The sequence below is a fragment of the Diadema antillarum genome, unplaced genomic scaffold, assembly GCF_040938485.1.
Source record: "Diadema antillarum isolate AM-2024a unplaced genomic scaffold, OU_Dant_1.0 scf00000030, whole genome shotgun sequence".
NCBI lineage: Eukaryota > Metazoa > Echinodermata > Echinoidea > Diadematoida > Diadematidae > Diadema > Diadema antillarum.
Window position 1 is genome coordinate 773,398 of NW_027270919.1, and position 19,238 is coordinate 792,635.

Sequence of the window (19,238 nt, forward strand, 5' to 3'; positions counted from 1 at the left end):
ATCTCCTGTCAGGACTTTTTGTCCCTCTGTACGATAAGAAACCAAATATGAAATCATATTTATCTAATGTCTGAAAACAAGATATAGATTTCATACTGTTCATAAGTTTTCATACTGTTCATACGTGGGAGGAAGTATGCATTTGCTTTGAACATTCATAAAACATATATAGCTCTTTCTAGTGAAAGAAAACCCAGATAATGAAACAAACACTTTAACTTACAACGATTTTTGCAATAAATGTTGCCTATTTTAAGTAGCACCGCAATAACAGCAACATCGCCGTGCCCGTTGGTATGAAATACACCTGCTTTTAGCGTATAAGACATTTTCATACATGATTTGATTGTCTGACTAATAAATCCTAAAATTTCACCTCATTTAATAGCACCTCAAAGATGAGAAGAGTTACCTCTCAGAGTGAAAGATTTTTTGAGTCAAGGCAAAAAAAAAAGAAAAAAAAGAGAAGTGTATAAAGATGATAATTGGGCATACATTCTTGTTGATTATAGTCGAAAAGCCATCAGGGAATTCAATATAGCTGCACAAAAAGCCTCAATGTTTTCTTCTCTATTCTTTCTTTTGATTTTATTTTCCTGCATGAAGACCAGGGAATGACATTTCGAGAGTGGCGTAGATAGATTTGCTTTTTTTTCTCTGAGATATCTATATGAGATGTGAACATAGAGCTGATGGTTGCACATCCAGCCTCGTTTGAATTCAGAGACAAAGCCACGTCATTTTGGACTTAAATGTTGTATGCGTTAGTTGTATACGAGACAACTGGTAGATGAACATGGTAAGTGACTTGATAGCGGAAAATTTGAAACATTCTTCCACTCTTTGTATGTTACCCCATGGGGGAACATTTTTGTTTTAAAAAAAGCAAAAAACAAAACAAAACAAAAAAACACAAAAGAAAAGGCCAGTAATTCTATATGATAGAATGAGATTTTCTTCTATTTAAGCTCAAATGATAGAATAAAAAGATAGATACATTGTGAAAGGGAAATGAAACCCACATGTCGATTGAGTGAATTGTGCAACATAAGTAGAAAGCATCAGTGAAAGTTTGAGGTAAATCGAATAATCTGTTCAAAAGTTGTGAATTTTTAAAGTTTGGATGCAGCTATTGCTGGATGAGAGGACTACTTTAGTTTGTGATGTCACATATGAAGAATGATGTAAAGAAAATATGAATAAAATTCAACATATTTTCATTTTCCCGGCGTGATGAAAGAGAACTTGACAACTCCCGCTTTGAAGCAAACTGCGAACTTCTATTATTACATTCATGATATTAGGAAACACCCTCTAGTCCGTTTTTGGAGCCGTGCATTCATATGAGTTTTCATTTTGCATCTTTGTTAGTATATGACCTATCAAATCTCAAATTCTGCACGCAAGATTGCAGGTTCGATTACCTGTCTTTGATAAGAATCTCAAAAATCACTTGGCCATTCGCCTCGAATCACAGATATGTAATGGATAGCGTCACCTGAATCGAATTTTGGGCTCAAAACATTTATTTACGGATATATCGGCTCACCTAATTTGTCAACATTGACAAATTTCCATGTCTAGCTTCTTTGCAAAGTCTCTTGCAACATGTATTCAGTGAAGAGCTCAATGTTTTGGATGTTTGCAATTTTTTTTTTCTCTCTCTCTTGTGCCTTCCCCAAAAGATTCTGTGAGGGACTACATGTAGTTTGGTTCACACTACTGTTTACGCCGAATATGTCACGAGGTTTTTATTTTTGCGAATTTCGCAAGTCAGCTGCTATTTGCGAAATTAAAGACACGCGAAAATATTGACTCTGATCCCGATATGAATGTGGCGTACATGTATGCGTATACATTTCTCCTTTCAGTACAGGACTCCATGATCACGAATTTAACCACCCGCGAAATCGTTGGGAAGTCTTGATTCGCGAAAATTTAGACTCACTAAATATCTGGCGAATACAGTATATTCCTTATCCTAAAGACTGTCTCAAAGTTTTAAACTTTGATGATAAGCTTGTAGTTTAGCCCGGTGTAGATGTGTACATTTCCTCTAGTTCTGTGGTTTTATCGAGTGGGACACTCTCTTGATAGTTTAATCTTAAAGGATTACATTATGGAGGTGTCCCATGGATACTCGTCATAATTTAAGGGGGAAACTCTTATCATTGATGATTAGCTAGCATCAATGATTGGCCTCCATGTGAACGTAACTAACGTTTGGAAGTTTGTGAAGTAGGACTCAATTTGCAGAGGTGTCACCTTGCCCAGGGTTGCTTGAATTCCTGGAATTTGATCAAACACGTCCCATGATGATTGGTCGCTTGTGGTCCCGCTGGCAGCCAAATTAGACCACCCCCCTCCCTTGCTGACGCAAGGAACTCGGATGGCTGAGATCACATTACATGCTTGCAACATGACAGACATACATTTGTAAAGTAATTTACAGTGGCTGAAACTACCCTGGCAACAACCCTAGCAACAGCCCTAGCAACAGCCCTAGCAATGACCAATCAGCTTTCAGAATATTGTAGTAGGTGCCAAGGATATCAAGTACTATCACACAGTATTAAGTCTTTCTGGGGCAAAGTCCTTAATGCTAGGATTACCCCTATCCCTACCCCCATCTACCCCCCCCCCCCCTTTCCCTGCCAAAGAAGTATTGTCTGTAGGATGACAAGGCAAAACTTCCTGCATTGTCATTGAAATGAATGCATGTAACACATTTGATAGAGTGAAGGTTAAGGTGCAGATGTTGCAGTAGCACCAAAGTGTGGGATGCTGTAAAACGAGTAATGTTTCGCAAATTTCGCAAGAGCCAAGATTTGCAAAATGAAAATGTATGTGAAAGTTCTTGTCTACACTATATGCATTGAATGTTAGAGGCAACTTGTGAAAATGTCATGCTGCAAAAAAGGCTGTCAGCTCCAATTCGTGAAAATTTCATGCCGCGAAAATATCGCGTTTTACAGTAGCTCAATTCAGACTCAGCTGTATTTCCACCAAGCCATGATCATGTTGTTTATAGCTCTATAAACAATAACAGAGTGAATAAACAAGAATATGTTGTTTTGAGAAAAACAAAAACAAAAACAAAATATAGCTGTTATCAGGCTCAGTGCTGGTGTCTCTGGGAAGGTGTTAGCATTTTCAGCCACACAGTAGGTGTTACCACAGGAGAAGTTAACTCTTTTCATATCCAGTATAGAAAGCAATGAGCAAAAGAGCATTTTGTGAGTGTCTGCATATGGGGAATCTGTGGACATTTGTATGCACTCTCCAAAATGTTATCTCCAAATCCTCAACATGTAGGAAAATGGTAAATGCCAGTTTAGCAAAATGTTGTGGCACTTTTGGATTGTTTAAATACATTCATGAATTTTGGATTTTCTACCATACTCTTGTGAGGATGCAGTTCCCTATGATGATGCAGTTGCCGTGGTGACCTGTGCAGCTAAAATGCCGGGACCAGCTACTTCTCCTCTCCTTTATCTACACCAGATAACCCCTTCATGTGCCCAGGCACTACGGTTAAACTGCCAAGCTTTTTCATCAGCATCCAAAAGTCCATCAAAATTACCATTGACCCAAAATTAACTTTAAAATCACTGATCAATTCAGCGCTCATTTACATCAATGTAGGGCAGTTTGATAATCAGGCGCAATAACTTTGACCCAGTCGTAAGGTTAGCAAGCCCACTCAGGCGTAGCAATGTGCCTATTAAAAGTCCAATAGGATGGTCATGGTGACACAATATGGATTAGGGGTATTAGGTGATCTCTATTCATTGATTCAGTTTAGTTTCTGGGCATCTGTGCCGATAAACAAAGCAGAGTAAACTTTAAAAGAAAAAAACAAAGTTTTGGCTTGACTTGTTGCTTCTTCAAGATCACTGTTGAGACTCACACTCTACATTCTTTCTCCACCATAAATAATGTCTCTGCATTCGGGTCTTGCATTGCGCTCTTTCGCCCAGGTCCAACATGATTGGAACCGAAGGGTGAGATTGGGGGGTAGATGCCCCCATCTGCAGTTATTCAAAACATGTGCTTCTCCATCCAATCTCTCCACCTCATTCCTGCCGATTTTTCTCCCAGCTGTTTTGATGCGCTCTGCTGGGTCCTTTCTTTCTTTTTTTCATCTTCCTCCCAGGCCAGGCCTTCCACTGTGATGCAATTTTCTGAGATGCTATCCTGGGAGCGGGAGTGAATTTTTTGTACTTTTGGCCACTTGCGCAAAATGAGAGCTGAAGGGTTCTATCATTAGCTGCGCTGCCACACGGCATTTTTCCGATATTGTGGGAATACATTTGCCTGGAAGGAGGCCGGTGCCGTGATGAAGTTTGACAGCTGGTTTGCGTGTGCGCACAAGGTTCGGCACAGTGCACTTTCGGCCCTACTTATTTTGTCATGTTCGGCCCAGCAAAATATTGTGGTATCCCCCCCTCTCACCGAGAACTGTGACGACTTTTGACGAATGTTGACTAATGGCATGTTCTCAGAATCCCTACAAGAAACAAAAGCGACAGCTTCAGACGTGTTTACATTCCCCTGTCGACGGAGCTGTGAAGCGGGGAGAGGGAATGAGAGTTTGAGTGAAATCACAAAGGGAGAAAGGATTGGGAGGTACATGGACGAGATATCATGTTGTAATTTTTGTGGGACCGCTTTGTGCTGTGTACAGCTTCCCCATCGATTTGGAATTCTATGACATATAGTTATTGATTTGGAGTGGCTTGATAATGTTTTTCTGATGACTGAAGTCGAGGCTATCATTAGCATCTTCCTCTACTTCCCCCTCTCAAAAAATAAATAATAAAATTGTGAGTATTTTAAATTATTTCTTATTATTTTACCAGGTACCTTTCTGGCAACATGACACTATTTCGCATAACTTTGAAATCCTCTACCCCAGTACTCAAGTTCTATAGTCTGAGATGTGTGCGATGGCACACTATACCACTTCTACAAAAAATGGGAATAACTTGGACAGAATATGTTGCTCAAGTGTTCAGGAAATTGCATACACATTCATTCATGTAGGGCCGGAAACATAGGATTTTGTTTTTCTCATGATATCAAGTGTCAGGTTGGAAGGAAAGAACAGAATACTGTCTTGCCTGACACAGAATCATGTCTTGGTTTAAACTGACTTTAAATACCAAAATGAAAGTAGAACTTTGGTTGTGGCTCTTTATTGAATATCATGACCACGAAGGAACAGCAATACGAGGAGCAGTTTGGGGTTATATTTTTCACGGCATGCTTTACTGGTAGAAGGTTTCCAGAAAGCAACTGAAAAGATTAAAAAGGAGTATGAGCTGGGCCCCATTTTAAAAAAGATGTAGGAGCAACTCTTGCTGGAATGGCAACTTCCCATAGCAACAGCCAATCAGGAAGCTGGATTCTTGTTGTTACCATGACAATTCCCATTCCGGCAGGAGTTGCTATCTCTCTGCTCTGCCATGGACGTCACTGCCAGTTGGCGATTGCTGATGCAGGGAGCCTCCTCCAGCTTTTCATGAAATGGGGTCCTGGTGTTCTCATCCAATACCAGCCTTTGCTGTTGCTATGACAACTTGTGCATGCATTGTCTCAACTAGATGCCGATGTACTCTTGGAATGCATCCATCCCTGATGTCAATTTTAAGCCTTAAAAGAATCACCCATGGATGTATAGGAGAATTTGCAGCGATTCTAAGACCGTCGCTTTCTTCGCAACAATTCTAGGACCGTCACCCTGTTACAGTGGCAAAGAATATGAAAGATGGACTAGAGAGTGAGGGAGAGAGAGAAAGAGGGAATGGGGAGGGGTAGGGGATGAAAAAGAAAGAGGAAAAAAAGACATGAAAACTGGGATGAGACAAAACTACTATGATGCACAACAATGCTGCCGAGTGATGCCAAGTTTGGCGGAGAGGGGCGCGCCGCTGCACCCCCAAAGTCCTGCCATCAGCCGTCACGGGGCGGGATCCAAGATGACAGGTCACTTGTGGCAAAGCATGCCAGGAACATGCAACAAACGGATAAATTAATATTTCCTCCAGGAGACTCAACCGGTAAGTGGGCTAAACACCCTTGTCACTGGCGACCCTCGTTTGCCTAAATAGTCGCAGCGCCCTCGTTTTGAAAGGAAGAAAAAAAAAATCAGGACAGAGCAGAAGCTAAAAGAAAGAAGAAAATGGGGAATATGAAAAAGGAGTCAAAGGAAAGAATATGTGCAAAAAACAACAACAATATCACAAATTTATCATACATTCTTATGTAAGTGATCAGGTAGAAAGGGTATGTATATACAGTAAGAGTGCAAAACATTATACCTTTCACTTGAGATCCCAAATGAAAATCTTAGAAAAAAAAAAAAAAACTATTGAGATGTTTATTTGGAACAACATTCTGACCCAAGGAATGCACACTGAATTTAAAGGTAAAATGTATTTTCCATATGACTGCAAAAACTATCAATTTTTGCTCTAAAATGGACACATATGAATAGATAATGTGTGGAATATCACTGGGATAATATCATTTCAGCTGGATGATGACAAAAAAGGAAATATTATCCAAAAAGATAATGTTTTATAATCAATTATTAAGAATTGACAAATCAGGCCAAAGCAGTATATATTGATCTTTCGTGTGAGAGTGAATCGCCTGCAGCTTCTTGGGAAATACAATTGCTAGGGCACAATCAATCATCAGTAACATTCTACCTACCCACTACTAAAAGGGAGGGCTCTTCTGGAATAAAAGTTCGTTACTCCGATCTAAATTGTTTTACACTTCTGATCTCAAAATGCTCCAAAACAACTCATTATCCCGGCAGATTGCATCAGCCAGACAAATTTCTTGGCAGACCTTTTCAATATATTGCAAGCAAATTCCAAATGCTGGAAGATGAATTTGGAGCCCTTCTGAGCACTGTGCTTACCTTTTAACCCTTTGAGGATGAGTCCCGAGTATACTCGGGCAGGTGTCTATGGGAAATGTGTGTTGTACATAGTAAAATCAGCCTGTCATCAACGGGTTAAGAAGTCAGCTTTTCTTTTTTTAAAGAAAGATTGTCTTCTCATTCTTTCTTGACCTTCTTTGACCTTCTCGATCTTTGTCTGCATATTGTGGTTCATTTTGTTGGGAACTCTTTTCTAACATACCCACCTCCCATCTTGTTTTCTTATTTCTTTCTTATCACTCTCTCTTCACTTTCACAAGGGGAGTTGATGTCATTCGTTCCTCCATTCATGTGTGAATTGTATGTTCTACTTTTGGCTAATGTGCAATTACAGGAATTTAGGTTAATTTCCTCCGTGTCAAGTAGAATCTATCTCGTCTTCTTGTTTTCTTTTTTTTTCACTTTTGCTTCATTTTGTCTTTGTGTGTGTGTGTGTGTGTGTGTGTGTGTGTGTGTGTGTGAGTTTTGAATCCACAGACCACCTTGGAAAAATGCAGACGTCAAAACAGGTGAAGGAAAAGCACTTAAATTTGTGTGTGAGCCGAGAAAGAGAGGGAGAATGAGAGGGAGAGAGAGAGTAAGAATATTTAAATGAAACATACCTGGCAACGAGTGAGATAATGCCACACTGTTGCCAATCACCCACGCTGCAAAGTGCGCAAAGTTTCTCCAACTTGGTGATGACGAGCTCTTTATCTGGTGACATGCGAAGATTTCATTTTCTCAGAATGAGCAGGGTGGGCCCACCCAGTCGCCACCCTTTAGTCGATCATGACAACACGGAGGTGCCACGGGACTAGAAGAAATATAGGACATCCGTAAATGGGTGACCTAGTTTAATTTTGTTGGTGTTGTTTTGTTGTGTTTGTTGAAAAACTTTTTACCTAGTTTAGAGCCTCAATGTGCAACAGACACCTCCATACTTTAGGTGCTGCTTTCATTCTCTCTAGTTGGAGTTCACTTGGATACGGGTGATTACATGATGCAGTGAAACCCCGTTTAAAAGAGTTTGGATAAAACAAGACCCTGTTTGATATACTAGTAACAAGGTGATTTTGTAGGTCCTACCTCTGTATATTTCTTTGTTTTTCTACCCTGGTATAATGAGAAACCTAAAATAACAAGATAATTGTCATGGTTTTTTAGGTCGTTAACGAGGTTCTCGCGTTTATACATGTGTATATATCTTGCCCGAAATGGATATTAGGGCAAGTGCCTGACACTTTCATTCATTTTACTTGCCCAACAGTTAGGGGTAGTTGCCCAAGGGCAGGTGGGCAAGTTAATATGTAGCATCCTGCAAATGGTGGACTATTTTGAATTCTTCATGATCTGATGCAAATCAGGACTTTCCTACAATTTTTGTGAGTGGTCATATTGGCAGTCGTGGGGGCAGTAATGAACGGAGAAATGAGCGTGTTCATGTCACATTCATGTTTGGATAAAATTGATATTTTTGTGTATTGTTCAATTCGCAAAGAGCCAGCGACTTCCGAAATTGGAAAAATGAAAACCCTGTAGAATATATGGCTTATACAGTAACGGTCTCTGCAATGATTTCAAAATCATATGTGACATACTTTTTCTGTGCATTTTTGGTGTTGAAATTTTCATTTTCATTTATTCTTGTGCCTTGGGAATAGTACAGCAAATGTTAGATTATGGGCAGAAACGAAAATGAATGAAACCAACATCTATACTGCATATATTGGGATGGGAGCATATAGATATACATATGGAATTCAACTGGATGTAGAAAATGGTTGGATGAAAACTACTGGACCCTACACTATCCCTGACTTTGATTTTCACATAAGAGCACTTTTTCATTCTGAGTCTGGATTGAATGTTATACCGTATATCAAAAAAAAAAAATTACACCGGGAGCTCCGCAATGATATCTTTTAAAATAGGGAATCAATCTAAATACAAATTCAGGGTATGAAACTATAACTCATTGCCCACATCTTACAGAAAGCCCAATTCGATTTGCTTCAGTGGTCAAAGAGAAATGAGGAATTTTGTAGAGGATGTCAGGAATCTCTTCCCTCCAAGTTTTGTCTATTGTATTCACACACAAGAGCATTGAAGTGTTAAACTTGGAAGAATCAGACTCATGACATTCTTTACAACAATCCACATTTCTCTGTGACCGCTTAACCAAATTGAATGGGGTTTTCTGCAAAATAGAGCTAAGATGTTATATTTTAAGACCTTGAAGTAGCATTCAGACAGTTTAATCATATTGGGTGTTATCAACGCGAAATCTGATTGTAATTTTTTTTGGGGACGTAACTGTACAGTACAGTCAAAATGAAAGTTGAGCCATGATGTAAAAGTTTTCCTCAAAATACCAACATTTTGTATTTTGTATTTTTTTTTTTTTTTTTTTTGCCAATAAGTCATTTCTGCCTGTCACCTTGATTTCTGTAGCATACTGGTTGTGTTATCTCGGGAGCTTTCAAAAAAAAAAATCCTATACGTATAATGTATTTCCTTTAATATTTCAATCATTTCTGTTCATTGGAAACAGTTGTCAAACATGGCAATTCTGATGGACGTTTTATGACGAAGTTGACTGGAATATGAGTGAGCATCCATTCTGCATCATCTTAGGAAAGTTTTATAAGGGGTTACTACAGCTGTATTTGTAGTAGATCCCTTGTCTCTGTATGTCATTGTATGTTTTCTGTGGTTGGAATTCTATACCGAAAGAAATATGATCTGTCTACTAGATTCCCAGAATATTCACTGTTTAATCTCTATCCTGTTGCACCCGTTTAGATAGAAATAATGTCATTTTGTGGTCATGAATTCCAAACTGAATAACTCCATTAATAGTGTGATGTGAGGGATAGAAATGAATTGGAAAGTATTTCTTACATGTATGGACAGAGGGTTAAAGGTCAATCCTTTTTTTAGTTGGTCAGAATGAATGACCGTTAATGTGTTCAACAGAATGTGAATTACAGGGCCATGCATGTGGTGATTGCGTGAGAAGGGAAGGCATCCAAGTAAACAGTGTGCAGCAGTTGTTTCTGTAGTAGTCACTTTTACGCAAACGGGGATGGGGGGGGGGGATGAACAGAGAGATCCAGTTTAATGTGTCACACAACGTTGAGCTTTATCATAATAGGTTAATCCCAGAGTGTGCTGTTATAGCTAATCCAGGATCAAGTCATATGAGTGCGACAATTATTATTCATACTTCTGTTGTTGTTTCTTTTTAATTTTATTTTCTTTTTTTATTTTGCGTATATGTGTGTTATTGCCAAAACTGTTTCATCGCATGGTGTCACCACTTGACAACGCATGGGCTATTTTGCCTTGGCCTGAATATTCTAAACAAGCAACAGAAACACAGCATGTGGGTATTGATGGGGGTTGCTTGGCTCCACGACAATGTTTTCTTTGGCTCGCGCCCAACTGATAATTTATAGACACTTGCTTCTCTGCCCGTGCTGTGAAAATCAGGGTTCCTACACCGCCGTCACAGTAATCGTTGACGAACGAGACACGCGGGCAGAGTCTAAATTCACACCTCTCCGTCGCGGGGCGAAGTGGGTAGCCCACGCGCCACAAGGCGGTTACGCCTCCCGGTATCCGATGCACGCACGGCCACTCACTCTGCCCACTGTCTGCTGGGGACGGGTCGCACGCGGCCAGCCGCCCTGTCTGGCGGAAGCGGGCAAAAGGGACGCTTCTTGGATGTGTCGCGGGCGATATCCGCTGACCAACCTCACTGACACTAATTGCAGCAACTACAGACGTAGGAGAAGTGAAAGAGGGAAGAGAAAGAGGGAGAGAGAGTTTGCAGAAAGACAGCAGTGAATAATTGACAACAATTCCAGGAATATTGCCTGTTTGTTGTTTGTGTCCTGAATTATTGTTTTCTGGCAACGGCTGGGGGTGGCAGATTTTTGAGAAAAACTTAAACAGTTACAAGTGGACTCGAGGAAGTAACACTGAGTTTTTAATTTGTTTTAACGTCGAGAAGATTGAGGAGTCTGTCTCCTCAGCAAAGCTCTGTTTAGGATTGTCACTTTCAATAAACCGAGCAGTTCTACGATTGAATACGCTGACGGTGTAATAGGGATAACGATCCCCATCAGCCATATCGCTTGATTTTTCTTCGTTCCTTTTCATCACAAAGTGTAATGTTTGCCTCGCAATTTCTTCCTCCTCATTTGAAGCCTGGCTAGACGACCAAAATCAAGGGTTCTTGTTATAAACTCTCTCTTAGTCTGGTTCTTTCCTCTGGAACTCATTGCCTGTGAAACTGAGAATGGAGACCTCATTCCCTCTTTTCAAAAAAGGTCTCAAAACCTTTTTTGCTCTAGTAACTTTTTATGCTTTTTTTCCCCCCAATTGTGGCTTTTTGCTAATGAAGCAATGTCAAGGTCTCACTGCTCTGTGCCAGAAGTGCCATTGAGTGACAGACATGGTGCATTAGAAGACTCCATCATTATCATTATTACAATCTTACACATAAGATTCCTGCCGTATTCCTTGTCTCAGTGCGCTAACTTGTGATGACTCGGTCTCTTACATGACTTGATTTGTTTTTTTTTTCATCCAATCTCCATGTCTCATGAATGCTTAGTCGATTCTGAAGTGCAAATTACTAGTCTTTTTAATTTAGTCTCATTTCAGACTATCTTGAACCACCATTAATAATAAAGTGTGGGTCTAAGAAGTCATCAGACTGCTATTTCTAAGTTTGCGCAGCTCAAACCAGTTGTCCCCGTCCTTCGGATGTGAAATTTGTGCGGAAGTTCGACATTGTAGCCCAGTTTCCATCCCCGGACAGTACTTTGTCTGGTGGTAGTCATCCTCTCAGCCATATTGTCTCGACCCATTTTGCTCAGTATTTGGGAGCAAATATTAGTGATCTGCAACCAGATTTTTTGACAAATTGCAAACAATTCAAGCATCGTTATCTCTACCCTTTGCCCCTCCCCTCCTTTCCCTCCCCCCCCCCCCCCAACCGCCCATCTTTGTGATATTCAAGTGGAAAGATGAATGTAGAGAATTTGATGTAAAGAAGAGAAAGAGAAGAGACAGGTGGGGACACACTGAGACGGGCAGGCTTGACATAACAAGCAAACATTTGACAAAGAGTTGTTATTCTTGCACGCATTGTCGGCCGTGTTGACTTGCGTCACGGAATGATTGACGGACAGTTAAAATGCGACGTACGTGATGAAGAAGAAGGCGTCACTCACGGGGGAAGAAAGAAAAAATAAAGCCGATCAAACAAACAAAAGGCCAAGTACACAGCCACATTAAAATGCAAAGATTCCAGATAATTTGATTACCGGTTTTCCTCCTTTCATGGCGACCTTGAAAGTTGTGAGAGTATATTTTCGGGGGTTGGGGAGCGTGGTATGAGTGATGTAATGTTTTGTTGGGATAGTCAAGGATGATATAGTACTGATTTTGATTTGTCATTCCATTCCACAGAAGGGGCCACCAGAAAAAAAGAAAGAAAACATTTGTGTCAGTCTTGAACTGACGTAGATCCTATTTTGGTGCCATGATAGAAAGACAAATCTGCGCAACTGCATGGCATTACGATGGCCAAAACTTGTGATATTTTGTACTTGGAGATTTTTTTTTATCACTTTAGTCCAAAATGGATAGCTTGCACAATTAACTATTTGCCAGTGAGTGTTGGCCAGTAGCTTTACCATTTGAGCTTGATTTGTCTCAAATGTGAAACACTTATTGTTTTGTTTTGGTTTTCTAGTTGTATTTCTCCTATAGCCACATACCCACCCAAGTCCTTCAAAAGATGAAATTCAGATTTAGCCTAACACTGTTGTGTTTTATTTGAGTGCGTAGAGCGATTACCAGGCGGTGGTAAATGGGTCCAAATTGCCAGATTTTTATTCTTATTTTTAGAGCAATATCACTGTGCAGTGTTGTAATATGTTTACCACATAGCAATCATTAGGAGCCATTTTTGTTTCTAAGTTGTTGTTGTTTTTCAGTGTAGTTTTTTTCTTTCTTTTTAGCCACGACCTACCCCTTGATGCCATAACATATAACAGTCATTTCCTTGGATTTGGTTTCATTCGTCCAGCTTTTTTCATCTTGTTCGAAACGAGAAAGAGAGAAGAAAAAGAATTCAAAATCACCACTGTATTTGGAACTCCCAGAATGCTTTGCAAGTGAGTAATATGACAGCACATCCCAGAGGGCAGTGTTTTACAAATCCAGCCCCCCCCCCTTCCCTGCCCTATATTTCTTTCTGTGTAGCAGGCAGTTTCATTCATCAGAACCATTTGAGCCACATCACGTCCATTCATTGAGCCTGGATCGGAAACAGAGAAGGCAGGACAGGAAATAACAGTGACAGTAAAAAGGGAGGAAAAAAAGAAGAAAAGAGAGAGCAAATTGTTTTGAACAGAATTAAATCGGTTTCCATGCCAGGTCTAGGGATCACAATATTTGGCAAAGGTGTTTTGTCGTGTCTTATTCTTTTATCCCATTACATTGCACAGGTGGGACTGTTGAGGTACTCCAAATACCTATGCTTTGTGTAAACATTTAATGAAAGGGGGGGGGGGGGGGGGAGTGGCTGTTGATACTCCACCCCGAACTGTCGTCATTGGCTGACATTACCAGTTTTCTCCATGAGAGGGCAGTAGAACATAGCTGTCGAGACAAACCTGTTCCTGTACCACTGGCGTAATTGCAATTTGCTTTGCCATGGCAACGCCAAGTGCCATGGTGATCTTGGCTCCCCTTTTTTCTTTTTTCTTTTTACAGGAAATCCACTTCGCCACAATTGTCTTGATGAGTAGATTCATTTCACTGTGTATGTGTTGTACATTAAAGGACAAGTTCACCTTCATAAACATAAGGATTGAGAGAATGTAGCAATTTTAGTGGAACACATCACTGAAAGTTTGAGGAAAATCAGACAATCCGTTCCAAAGTTATGAATTTCTGAAGTATTTGTGCAGTAACCGCTGGATGAGAAGACTACTGCAGTGTATAAATAACTTAGATGTCACATGCGTACAACAATATAAGGAAAATATAAAGAGAATTTCACAAAATTCCATCTTTTGAAAAAAGTACACATTCCCTTGACTCGTTACCAACATTATGTTACGGGTAATATTATTCCCCCTGCCTTTAGAAAGAGGCAAGTCAAGTGCTCTTTTATTATGCGAAAAAAAGTGAAAATATGTTGAATTTTCTTTACATTTTCTTTATACTGTTGTACGCATATGACTCACAAGCTGTAGTAGTCTCCTCATCCAGCGGTTCCAACACAAAAGTTTTAAAGATTCATAACTTTTGCATCGATTGTCCAATTTTCCTCAAACTTTCACTGATGTGTTCTACTAATATTGCTGCATTCTCTCAATCCTTATGTTTATGAAGGTGAACTTGTCCTTTAAGGGAGGAAAACATACTGTATCTAGGACTGTCTTCATGTATAAATGTGTGTCTTCTCTTCTTGTATGAGTGTGTGTTTAGTTTACATTCATTTGGCTTGAATTCACAAAGGTGGTTTGGATTTAGTCCATGGATTATGCAGATATTGATTGGGTAAATGTGCATAACATAATAATGTTTGCCGACATGCACATGTGAAAGGTTTTCTCAATTTGCACTTGTTTTAGTCCGTGGACTAAATTTAAACTGTGGATTTGATTTCAGCTGCTTTTGTGAATTTGGACCATTCGTGTCTCTCTGTATGACTAGTATATCTTCTTTCTCCTGTCTTATGTAATGCTTCTTAAGTAGCTTAAGGTGACTTTCCCCCAGATTTTGAAGTGTATGCTCTTTTTAGTATTTAATGCCCTCTATGGATGTATAATGTCAGACATCTCATGATATTCCTTGAACGAGTCAACCTCATCATTTGTTTGTCTCATCTCATCATATGTCTGTCTGTCCATCTGTTGGTCTGTCTGTTTCTTCCACACCCCATCGGCTCAGTTTGTTTGTTAGTCCTTGGTTTAGTTCTCATTCTCAAATCCTAACACGTGAAAGCACGTCATCGTGTAAATTGTAAAAGCTTCTACCGTCCTAGCTTTGGTATCCTTTGCTGCATTTTCTGTGCCAGCCAAGGTATAGATAGAGCGAATCTAGGAATTCTTGAAGGATCATCCAAGAAGACATTGACCGAAATATATCCCACGGGGAGGGTTTTAATGAATTCAGTTTTATTTTTAGGAGATGCCCGGCACAACCGCATCTTACTCCAGTAGTGGATATTGACCCTTGATCCCACTTCTGCGGCATTTCTCGTCACCGCAGCCGAAATTTGGGACACATTTGCAATGAATGTTAGAGAATATTCATGAGGACCGTGCGGTTTTACTAAGTCGCGAGGAGTCTCGAATTTGTCCCTCAGTCAGCAACCATAACTTGAAGTGATGATTTTGTTCTTTGAATTCCAGACTCGTTCCACGAAAGAATTTTGTGAGAAAAGTTATTTGGCTGAGAGCGACATGGAGAGAAAAGCATCAAGATGGGAATCTTGCGATAAACAAGCATTGATTTTTTGCAAGTTTTTTGACTATCCTGCATGGGGAATATTTGAATGAAAAGGGCCTCACACACAGATTTTGTCACCATAAATGACCAGAAAAAAATGGCTATTTGTGTAATTTCCAAAACCGAGATATGTGGTACAGATGTGCTACAAAAGCTGCCTTAATAGGTATGACCTCATAAGAAGCATTCTGTGTACATTTTGTAAGCGTTTGCTTGTGCAAGTAATTTAACTGTACATGAGGAAAGCAAATACACATTTAGATTGAAAAACATGTCTGTGTATTTGCACATTCCAAAAAAAAAAATAGAAAAGAAAAAAAAATGATTATGGCTATTGAAGATCCTAGTAAATAATTTTCCGAAGCAATTTTGCATACTTTAAATACCCTGCTTGACAGATGTCAATCAAATGCCCAGCAACCAGTCGGCCCAAGCATCAAGTATTTCTTACCAGTTGGGGAGGGGGGGGGGGGATGATGTATGGAATAGCGAACATTGTGAGGATGATGTGTAGAATAGAAAACATTGTGCACACGAACTAACATGAGAGGTATTGAGACACAGAGACTTAAGGGATACTAGCACTTTGAATACATTTAAATCAAGTTAACCCACCGTCCACCAGCGATACTGCTCAACAGTGCAGCAGAAGCACTTTGGCATACCGTAAGGTTTGTACAGCAGAAGGTATAAGGAAAAAAATGAAAAAAAAAAAAAGGAATGGAGTGAAGCAGATTAGAGTTTGAGAACCACATTGTTTTCTGGTTTGTTTGAGGAGTTTTTGTGTCTTTCTGTGTATTCTGCGCATCGTGACAAATGAAGGGAATCTAGATGTGATTTCGACGTTGACTTTTCGTGAAGACATACTTTGCCAGTCGGTGTGACGGGCAAGAGGCGGACAGGGGCAAGGCCCAAAATTTGGAACTGTCAATATTTGGCGGCCGTAAATATGCACACATCAACATGTTCCGCTCACTTTTTTTTCCCCATCTTAATTTCTGTCCTTTATTCTTGCGGTGAATGGCAGTGTGGCGCTTTTTGACACGATGACTGGATACTATGCTCTAATCACATGATCCTTTGTATTTTGTCTCCGGTCGTTTCCGAATTCAGCATTCCCCAGGTTCGATGGAAGACTCTTTAAATAGCGTACTATCAAAATATGTTGATTGTTTGACACTCGCCATGGCAACATGTGACCCTGTAGTCAGCTGGGAAGAAGAAGGCCATTAACGTCTGTTGCCGTAGCGCCCTTCTTGTTCTGAAACTAATGGCTACACACGCACGCCTCTTCCAATATGGAAAGTATTGATACTGTAAAACGAGAAATGTTCGCGTGCATTTTAATTTCGCGAATTTCGCGAGCGTGAAGATTCGCGAAATTAAAATGCATGCGAAAGTTCTTTTGTACACTATATGCACTGAATGCCAGTGGCAGTTAGCGAAAATTTCATGCCGCAAAAAAGGCCGTCGGCTCCAATTCGCGAAAAATTCATGCCGCGAATATATCATGTTTTACAGTAAATGATCAAGGAATACAAAAAATGAAGGATACTGTATTGAATAGACGGTACTTTCTGTAATGTCTCTCTGTGATGAGCAGAAACTGCAAGGACACTGTGGCCCAAATTCACAAAAGTATTTTTAATGAAATTCAGTTTTGATAAAGTCATTGGACCAAGCAAGCGACATCGCACATGTGTGTGTTAGCTTACGTTCATTGCTGGAGTACGCAATGTGTGACATTATGACATTGAACTGTGCATGATCTATGGTCTAGAGTTACTCTGCCTTTGTGAATTCCAGCCTTTGATTCTTGAAGAGGATAAAGGCTTATTTTTGGGGGTCTTAACCCAGTTATCTGTTAGCATATATTTTTTTCTTTTTAGCCGGTTAATGCAAGTGAACATATCTTCATCCTTTAGTGAACGATTCAAAATTATTTTTTTCTGAAAGATTCTTCAGGAAAATATAGTAGAAGTATTCGCTTTGATCTTAAAGGACAAGTTCACCTTCATAAACATAAAGATTGAGAGAATGCAACAATATTAGTAGAACACATCAGTGAAAGTTTGAGGAAAATTGGACAATCGATGCAAAAGTTATGAATCTTTAAAATTTTTGTGTTGGAACCGCTGGATGAGGAGACTACTACAGCTTGTGAGTCATATGCGTACAACAGTATAAAGAAAATGTAAAGAAAATTCAACTTATTTTCACTTTTTTCGCATAATAAAAGAGCACTTGACTTGCCTCTTTCTAAAGGCAGGGGGAATAATATTACCCATAACATTTGTCGGTAACAAGTCGGGGGAATGTGTACTTTTTACAAAAGATGAAATTTTGTGAAATTCTCTTTATATTTTCCTTATATTGTTGTACGCATGTGACATCTACACTTTGTAAGTTATTTATACACTGCAGTAGTCTTCTCATCCAGCGGTTACTGCACAAAAACTTCAAAAATTCATAACTTTTGAACGGATTGTTCGATTTTCCTCAAACTTTCAATGATGTGTTCTACTAATATTGCTACATTCTCTCAATCCTTATGTTTATGAAGGTGAACTTGTCCTTTAAATTGAAAGGTAGCTATATAAAGTTATCAAAATCAGCCATTGCTTTATAGGTTCTTGTTAGCTAGTATTTTATCGTATCACAGCTGGAGAAACTCAAAACCATCTTCGTGGATAAATAATCCAAACAGGATTATATGAGTGCATTGCATGCTATTGTGAGAGGTAATGTGGGTATCATTCATTCATGCACAGTGGTCATAACCTTTGCAAACCTGTTAGACCACATCTGAAAACTTGAACCTGCAGTGAACTCCCTTGATCCATCTAGATGCATTTTTATTTCCTCCTTCCATATTTTGTCCAAGAAAGGGAGTAAGAGTCAGATGTAACTGTTTACTGTGAAAACTTTTAAGCAGAAGCAGCGAGTGAGCCGGAGAAGCAATTAATTAGGGTCATATGTCACTCTGCGGAAACCGTGATTTGAATCCAATGTGTAAAGCGTGGATTTTGTGAGCCGTCCTTCTAACATCAAGAGCCAAACATTGTCTCTTCAGGAAATAGCATTGCAGTCATCTGCGGTACAGGTCGTCAAGTGTCATTAGGATTGCGTAAAGCGCGAAGTTCACTGCAAAGTTCTGTGCCCTGATTTCCGCGAAATACATATTGACACATACCATCCTGTTTCCTGAAGAAAAAAAAAAAACAAAATATAGATTTCCTTTAAAACATGATCATGAAAGTCATACAAAAGTTGTAATCTGTGCATTATAGTTTTTCTACTGACATAATTTGCAATTTTCATCTTTAGATTCATGAGAGCCAGTGTGTATGTATGAAATCTCGTATTTCTGCCGTCATCTTTTTTTTTTTACTGTTGTTGTTTTTTGGGTTGCTCTCACAACTAATTGTCTGAGTGCATTCTAAATCCCAAGTCAACTTTAAATGTCTGAGTTTAGACATTAACAAAATAAAAGGTCATAATTATAGCTTTTAACCCGTTAAGATGAGTCCGGAGTATATTCTGGCAAGTGTCTATGGGAAATGCGTGTTGTAGTAAAATCAGCCTGTCCTCAATGGGTTAAGATGGTGTATTAGTATCACATGCCTGTTTTAAGTTGATTTTGCTGATGTAGAGAGTGAATGACGAGTTATTTGAGGCCCTGTCCCTTTATACAGATAAAGGGGCATTATACATTGATTAATAGTCCCTCAGCAAAGTGTGGTTTTGATCAGATCACAGCATA

At 39.5% G+C, this 19,238-nt stretch overlaps 1 pseudogene; it reads left to right on the plus strand.

Annotated features, from left to right (window-relative positions):
* Positions 1–19,238, plus strand: part of LOC139740612 (SWI/SNF-related matrix-associated actin-dependent regulator of chromatin subfamily D member 1-like) — a 272,207-nt pseudogene that overhangs the window by 171,288 nt on the left and 81,681 nt on the right.